General features: G+C 46.0%; 1 pseudogene; it reads left to right on the forward strand.

The window, feature by feature from the left end:
- The first annotated feature begins 2587 nt into the window (after positions 1-2587).
- Positions 2588-6202, forward strand: LOC135532633 (plexin-B2-like; annotated as a pseudogene).
- Positions 6203-8665: the final 2463 nt, after the last annotated feature.

The following is an 8665-nucleotide window of genomic DNA, read 5'->3' on the forward strand; positions in this document are numbered from 1 at the left end:
GAGCCTGGTCCCAGAGCTGTCTTAGCCTGTCTTAGCCTGGTCCCAGAGCTGTCTTATCCTGGTCCCAGATCTGTCTTAGCAAGGTCCCAGAGCTGTCTTAGCCTGTCTTAGCCTGGTCCCAGAGCTGTCTTAGCCTGTCTTAGCCTGGTCCCAGAGCTGTCTTAGCCTGTCTTAGCCGGGTCCCAGGTATGTCTTAGCCGGGTCCCAGGTACAGTGCCTTGCGAAAGTATTCGGCCCCCTTGAACTTTGCGACCTTTTGCCACATTTCAGGCTTCAAACATAAAGATATAAAACTGTATTTTTTTGTGAAGATTCAACAACAAGTGGGACATAATCATGAAGTGGAACGACATTTATTGGATATTTCAAACTTTATTAACAAATCAAAAACTGAAAAATTGGGCATGCAAAATTATTCAGCCCCTTTACTTTCAGTGCAGCAAACTCTCTCCAGAAGTTCAGTGAGGATCTCTGAATGATCCAATGTTGACCTAAATGACTAATGATGATGATAAATACAATCCACCTGTGTGTAATCAAGTCTCCGTATAAATGCACCTGCACTGTGATAGTCTCAGAGGTCCGTTAAAAGCGCAGAGAGCATCACGAAGAACAAGGAACACACCAGGCAGGTCCAAGATACTGTTGTGAAGAAGTTTATGAGCTGATTTGACACAAAAAGATTTCCTGCTTTAAACATCCCAAGGATACTGTGCTGATAATACTGAAATGGAAGGAGTATCAGACCACTGCAAATCTACCAAGACCTGTCAGTCTCCAAACTTTCAGCTCATACAAGGAGAAGACTGATCAGAGATGCAGCCAAGAGGCCCATGATCACTCTGGATGAACTGCAGAGATCTACAGCTGAGGTGGGAGACTCTGTCCATAGGACAGCAATCAGTCGTATATTGCACAAATCTGGCCTTTACGGAAGAGTGGCAAGAAGAAAGCCATTTCTTTAAGATATCCATAAAAAGTGTCATTTAAAGTCTGCCACAAGCCATCTGGGAGACACACCAGACATGTGGAAGAAGGTGCTCTGGTCAGATGAAACCAAAATTGAACTTTTTGGCAACAATGCAAAACGTTATGTTTGGCGTAAAAGCAACACAGCTCATCACCCTGAACACACCATACCCACTGTCAAACATGGTGGTGGCAGCATCATGGTTTGGGCCTGCTTTTCTTCAGCAGGGACAGGGAAGATGGTTAAAATTGATGGGAAGATGGATGGAGCCAACACAGGACCATTCTGGAAGAAAACCTGATGGAGTCTGCAAAATACCTGAGACTGGGACGGAGATTTGTATTCCAACAAGACAATGATCCAAAACATAAAGCAAAATCTACAATGGAATGGTTCAAAAATAAACATATCCAGGTGTTAGAATTGGCCAAGTCAAAGTCCAGACCTGAATCCAATCGAGAATCTGTGGAAAGAACTGAAAACTGCTGTTCACAAATGCTCTCCATCCAACCTCACTGAGCTCGAGCTGTTTTGCAAGGAGGAATGGGAAAGAATTTCAGTCTCTCGATGTGCAAAACTGATAGAGACATACCCCAAGGACTTTGCAGCAAAGGTGGCGCTACAAAGTATTAACTTAAGGGGGCTGAATAATTTTGCACGCCCAGTTTTTCAGTTTTGATTTGTTAAAAAAGTTTGAAATATCCAATAAATGTCGTTCCACTTCATGATTGTGTCCCACTTGTTGTTGATTCTTCACAAAAAAATACAGTTTTATATCTTTATGTTTGAAGCCTGAAATGTGGCAAAAGGTCGCAAAGTTCAAGGGGGCCGAATACTTTCGCAAGGCACTGTATGTCTTAGCCTGGTCCCAAGTATGTCTTAGCCTGGTCCCAGGTATGTCTTAGCCTGGTCCCAGGTATGTCTTAGCCTGGTCCCAGGTATGTCTTAGCCTGGTCCCAGGTATGTCTTAGCCTGGTCCCAGTTACTGACTGTTTTCATCCCTTCTAATAAAGGAGATGAAGAGGTTTATGAACCAGGTAAAGGTCAAAGTGCTCATAGAGAAGCGACAGAGATCATGGTGGTATTGTGGTCTGATTTTTAACGCTTCATTTAACATGTTTCTACTGCGGATGTTGCTTTGTTCTCTGGGACAGTTCTCACAGACAGTTTTTGGTTAGGTCTCACAACAACCCACCCAAAAGTTTTGGAAAAAAGTTTGTGAATCGTTGTGAGTTTTTGCAAAGAGGAGTTTCTCTGCCCCCATGCTGAAGGCGTACCCATAATGCAACAGGACGTACCCTGCAACAGGACACCTTTGTTACCCTGGCACTGTGCACTCTCTCAACCTCTCCTCAAATCCCTTTGATTCCAGGAGAGTTTGACTACTGAAAAACTGTAGGCAGGGATGAAAGGATGAGGGGAGGAGAGAAGAGGAGTTTGCCTGCAAAGTGAATGCTGCATACGCTTCTTTCTTTTGGAAAAAAAAACTTGTTTTATTGGCCGTGTCAAATTCACTGATCCACATCTCAACATCTGAGGGGAGTTTGGGGAGCGGGTGAATTGATTTTCCCTCCTTTATATTTAGTGGGAAGGATGAGGATGAATAATAATGAAAGAATGGAAGGTAGGAACGCTGAAGTAGAACTGAATAACTCAGTGCTAAAAAATATAAAAAACACATCAGAGGATGTTACTAAACGTTGTTAACCTTAATGTCTTCATGTTTATTTCATGTCTTATTAGCTGTTGAAACGTCCCCTCAGGCCTGTCTGTGATTACTAAGTTACAAAGCCACAGAAAGACTAATAGAATGGAATGATTAAGATTAGGAACTAATTATATATTTTCCCCTTATCTGTATACTTCTATCTCTCGCTTCTCCCCCTCTCACTCCTTCCTTCCTCTTCTTCTTTCTCCCTCCTACCTCTCTCTCTTTCTTTACCAAGTTACAAAGAGACATAAAGAGTAATATGATTATTTTCCTTCCTCTCCTCCAGAGATGGCGTGGCGTTGGGTCCTGGCTGCCATCTTGGCGACGCGATCTCTCCCTCCTCGGCTCCGCCTACGACGAGTTCACAGCTCCGACACCCTCATCAACAACGTCGTCCAGGACCCAATCACCAGCCGGCTGTACGTGGGCACGGTCAATGCCCTCTACCAACTGGACCAATCCCTGCACCCCGAGGCACACACCAGAACAGGACCAACTGGACAACCGCCAGTACCCCGCCCGTGACTTCCTGTGAGGGAAGCAGTGGAGACAGACAACCATAACAAACTGCTCCTCATCCATCCATCCAAAGACACCTTGATAGTGTGTGGGAGTCTGTACAGAGGAATCTGTTCTCTGAGGAACCTGTCTAATGTGGAGCAGCTGCTGCACTTCAGCGCTACGAAAGGAGAGAAGTCGCACGTGGCCAGTGCTGAGGAGGGTGTGTCGGTGTGGGGTCATGTCTTACTACTTCAGCAAGGACAAGGGGAACTTCACCGTCTTCTGGTAGGTGGACGAACACGCTCCGTGTTCTATCACAGTAATAATAATGTCCTTCAGCAGACACTTTTATTCAAAGCGACTTGTATAAATGTTTTACGTATTGGGTGGTCCCAGGAATCAAACCCACTATCCTGGCGTTGCCAATGCTGATGTTGTATTGGGATTTAAAATTGTAAAGGTACTAGATAATTGAATTTCCCATGTTCTGTTCCTCGGTCTCGTCCTAGGTGTGTAAAGGTTACGTCAGCCACGACTGCACCAAGCTGAACCATGTTGTATTTACTTCCTGGTCACATGGTAACTTGTATTTGCCCCTCTGTTCTCTTCAGGTGGCTAAGGGCTACGGCAGCCATGACAGCACCAAGCTGAACCATGTTGTATTTACTTCCTGGTCACCATGGTAACTTGGCCCCCTCTGTTCTCCTCAGGTGGCTAAGGGCTACAGCAGCCATGACAGCACCAAGCTGAACCATGTTGTATTTACTTCCTGGTCACCATGGTAACCCCCTCTGTTCTCTACAGGTGGCTAAGGGCTACGGCCAGCCATGACAGCACCAAGCTGAACCATGTTGTATTTACTGTATTTGCCCCTCTCTGACGGCAGCCATGACAGCACCAAGCTGAACCATGTTGTATTTACTTCCTGGTCACCATGGTAACTTGTATTTGCCCCTCTCTGTTCTCTACAGGTGGCTAAGGCTACGGCAGCCATGACAGCACCAAGCTGAACCATGTTGTATTTACTTCCTGGTCACCATGGTAACTTGCATTTGCCCCTCTGTTCTCTACAGGTGGCTAAGGGCTACGGCAGCCATGACAGCACCAAGCTGAACCATGTTGTATTACTTCCTGGTCACCATGGTAACTTGTGTTTGCCTCTCTGTTCTCCGCAGGTGGCTAAGGGCTACGGCAGCCATGACAGCACGCAAGCTGAACCATGTTGTATTTACTTCCTGGTCACCATGGTAACTTGTATTTGCCCCTCTCTGTTCTCCGCAGGTGGCTAAGGGCTACGGCAGCCATGACAGCACCAAGCTGAACCATGTTGTATTTACTTCCTGGTCACCATGGTAACTTGTATTTGCCCCTCTCTGTTCTCCGCAGGTGGCTAAGGGCTACGGCAGCCATGACAGCACCAAGCTGAACCATGTTGTATTTACTTCCTGGTCACCATGGTAACTTGTATTTGCCCTCTCTGTTCTCAGGTGGCTAAGGGCTACGGCAGCCATGACAGCACCAAGCTGAACCATGTTGTATTTACTTCCTGGTCACCATGGTAACTTACATGTTGCTCCTCTCTGTTCTCTACAGGTGGCTAAGGGCTACGGCAGCCATGACAGCACCAAGCTGATCAGCACCCGTATCCTCCAGGTCCATAGTGACTGGGTGTTGTTCGACAGCATCATCGAGGCCTCGCCGTCCAGTCCAACCCCTTCACGCTGCGCTACCTCCATGACTTCAGACACGTCTTCAAGGTGAGAGACGGAGAAACCCCTTTTACACACACAGCAGTGTGAAACATCCCCTCAGGGCCTGTCTGTGAATACAACGTGCAAAGAGACTGAAAGATGAATAATGATTCATGGAACTCATTCTCTTCTATCTCACTCTTTTTCTCTCCTTTTTCCACTTTTTCTCCTCTATTTCCATGTCTCGTCTTCCAGGACGAGGGCTTTGTCTACTTCCTGTTCTCCAGAACCCTGGGCGCCCAGGATTCAGGAACCAAGAACTTCACCTTTATCTCCAGGATGTGTGAGAACGACCACAACTACTACTCGTACACAGAGCTCCAGCTGAACTGCAGCGCAGGGAACAAGTACAACAAGGTTCAGGCAGCCTACGTGACCCTCCCAGGAGAAGCCCTGGCCAAGAATATGAGCTCCTCTGGCTGGTACGGACCAGTTGGAGCCCAGGATAAGGTATCTATTTATTTTCCCCCTCTAACAATTTAAACTTAATCCACTAACCAGTTCAATTCTATACCCCAATTCAATTATATAACCCCTATTAGTTTGAATAAGATTGAATCCCACAAATGAGTTTGGACAGATAAAGCGGAATTTCACCTTTACTTAAGGAGACAAGTCTGAACCGTGAGAACAGTGAGTTAAGAACAGTGACTTGTGTTTTCCTGTCAGGTTGTGTTTGTGGTGTTCAGCTCGGACGACGACAGCTCCAGCTTCGGCAGTGTGTATGTACCCACTGAGGGCCATCAACCAGAGACTGGTGGAGATCATAGGAGCCTGCTACAGCACCAAGGGACAAATAAACAATAAGTCTGCTGTCTACTCACCGTACTCCTCCAAGTCAGACGAGCTGTGTAAAATTGAAAATGAGGTTTGTAGCCTTACCAGCCCCTCCAGTCAAGGGCAGTCGTACTGTATGTCCTCTGGTATGGGGAGTGAAAATGTACGTGCTGTAAGTTTTGAAGCAATTGATGGTTTTCTAGTTTACCTTGATGTTATGGTCGTTGCTCTTCTACAATGAAATTTACAAGAGGATGTAGATATACCTACTAGTGAGATAATGTATCTGACATTGATTCCTTCCCTCTTTAGAAGGGCATGGTGACCAATCAAAAGTGTGGTGCTGAGTTCCTGCCCTCCCCGCTGGCCAGCAGGGCAGAGTTCGCCCTGGCAACCGACCCCGTTTTCACCAAGAAGGGCCTGATGACCGCTGTGGCCGTCGCTGTGGAAACGGAGCACGCCGTTGCCTTCCTAGGGACTACTTTAGGAGAGGTATTTTATTTATTTTTTATTTAACGAGGCAAGTTAGTTAAGAACAAATTCCTATTTTTAATGACGGCCTAGGAACAGTGGGTTAACTGCCTGTTCAGGGGCAGAACGACAGATTTGTACCTTGTCAGCTCGGGGGTTTGAACTCACAACCTTCCGGTTACTAGTCCAACGACTCTAACCACTAGGCTACCCTGCCGCCTAGCTAACAGTGATGGATATTCCAAGTCTTTTCGTTGAGCCGGGTCTTTAGGCTCCCAAACAGATCTTTGTTCAGTAATTCTTACAAACGGATGAAAAACCATGAACAATATGACATCTAAAGCCCTAAATGGTTGCCTTCCATTTGCCAAATTGTGACATGAGTTCAATTAAATAGTTTACGTGACATTTTATTTTCACCTTTGCAAAAACAATTGCGCGACCACAATGTTTATTTCAAAACTACAGCTGACCCGGGGTCCCGCCCCGGCTGAGTTACCACTTTCAGAGAATGTTTCTCTAACTGAACTCCAGATAATGGTTACAGGAGCTAAAAGGCAGCAGTCACAGGGAGCCAATCAGGGAGACAAATGAACAGCTCTTTCACAGATGAGATCAGTTCTCGACGTTCTAAAACAGAGCCATTCAAAAAGAGCTGATAGTTTGCAGATTATCCGTCACTGCTAGCTACCACTTTACTGTTAACCTGTCACTACTAGCTACCACCTTACTGTCGACCTGTCACTGCTAGCTACCACCTTACTGTTAACCTGTCACTACTAGCTACCACCTTGAGATTGACCTGTCACTACTAGCTACCACCTTACCGTTGACCTGTCACTACTAGCTACCACCTTACCGTTGACCTGTCACTACTAGCTACCACCTTACTGTTGACCTGTCACTACTAGCTACCACCTTACTGTTGACCTGTCACTACTAGCTACCACCTTACTATTGACCCGTCACTACTAGCTACCACCTTACTATTGACCCGTCACTACTAGCTACCACCTTACGATTGACCTGTCACTACTAGCTACCACCTTAGTATTGACCTGTCACTAATAGCTACTCACCTACTATCGACCTGTCACTACTAGCTACCACCTTTTACTATCGACCTGTCACTACTAGCTACCACCTTAGTATTGACCTGTCACTACTAGCTACCACCTTACTGTTCTGGCACCTGTCACCTGTCACTACTAGCTACCACCTTACCATTGACCTGTCACTACTAGCTACCACCTTACTGTTGACCTGTCACTACTAGCTACCACCTTACTATCGACCTGTCACTACTAGCTACCACCTCACTGTTGACCCGTCACTACTAGGTACCACCTTACTATTGACCTGTCACTACTAGCTACCACCTTACGATTGACCTGTCACTACTAGCTACCACCTTACTGTTGACCTGTCACTACTAGCTACCACCTTACTGTTGACCTGTCACTACTAGCTACCACCTTACTGTTGACCTGTCACTACTAGCTACCACCTTACTATTGACCTGTCACTACTAGCTACCACCTACTGTTGACCTGTCACTACTAGCTACCACCTTATTGTTGACCTGTCACTACCAGCTACCACCTTACTGTTGACCTGTCACTACTAGCTACCACCTTACTGTTGACCTTGTCACTACTAGCTACCACCTGTTGACTGTCACTACTAGCTACCACCTTTGTTGACCTGTCACTACCAGCTACCACCTTTATCATTGACCTGTCACTACTCGCTACCACCTTACTGTTGACCTGTCACTACTAGCTACCACCCACATTGACCTTGGCCACTACTAGCTACCACCTTACTGTTGACCTGGCACTACTAGCTACCACCTTACTGTTGACCTGGCACTACTAGCTACCACCTTACTGTTGACCTGGCACTACTAGCTACCACCTTACTGTTGACCTGGCACTACTAGCTACCACCTTACTGTTGACCTGGCACTACTCGCTACCAATCACACTAGTCTTTCTTACAAGCACTGTAACTGGTTTTGTTAATCGCTGCTTTTTGGAAGAAAGTTTTACTTGAGGAAAGCACTGACTGTGATATGTGGTTGGTCTCACCTACCTTAGTTAAATGCACTGACTGTGATATGTGGTTGGTCTCACCTACCTTAGTTAAATGCACTGACTGTGATATGTGGTTGGTCTCACCTACCTTAGTTAAATGCACTGACTGTGATATGTGGTTGGTCTCACCTACCTTAGTTAAATGCACTGACTGTGATATGTGGTTGGTCTCACCTACCTTAGTTAAATGCACTGACTGTGATATGTGGTTGGTCTCACCTACCTTAGTTAAATGCACTGACTGTGATATGTGGTTGGTCTCACCTACCTTAGTTAAATGCACTGACTGTGATATGTGGTTGGTCTCACCTACCTTAGTTAAATGCACTGACTGTGATATGTGGTTGGTCTCACCTACCTTAGTTAAATGCACTGACTGTGCTATGTG

This window comes from Oncorhynchus masou, unplaced genomic scaffold, assembly GCF_036934945.1.
Source record: "Oncorhynchus masou masou isolate Uvic2021 unplaced genomic scaffold, UVic_Omas_1.1 unplaced_scaffold_1955, whole genome shotgun sequence".
NCBI classification, from domain to species: domain Eukaryota; kingdom Metazoa; phylum Chordata; class Actinopteri; order Salmoniformes; family Salmonidae; genus Oncorhynchus; species Oncorhynchus masou.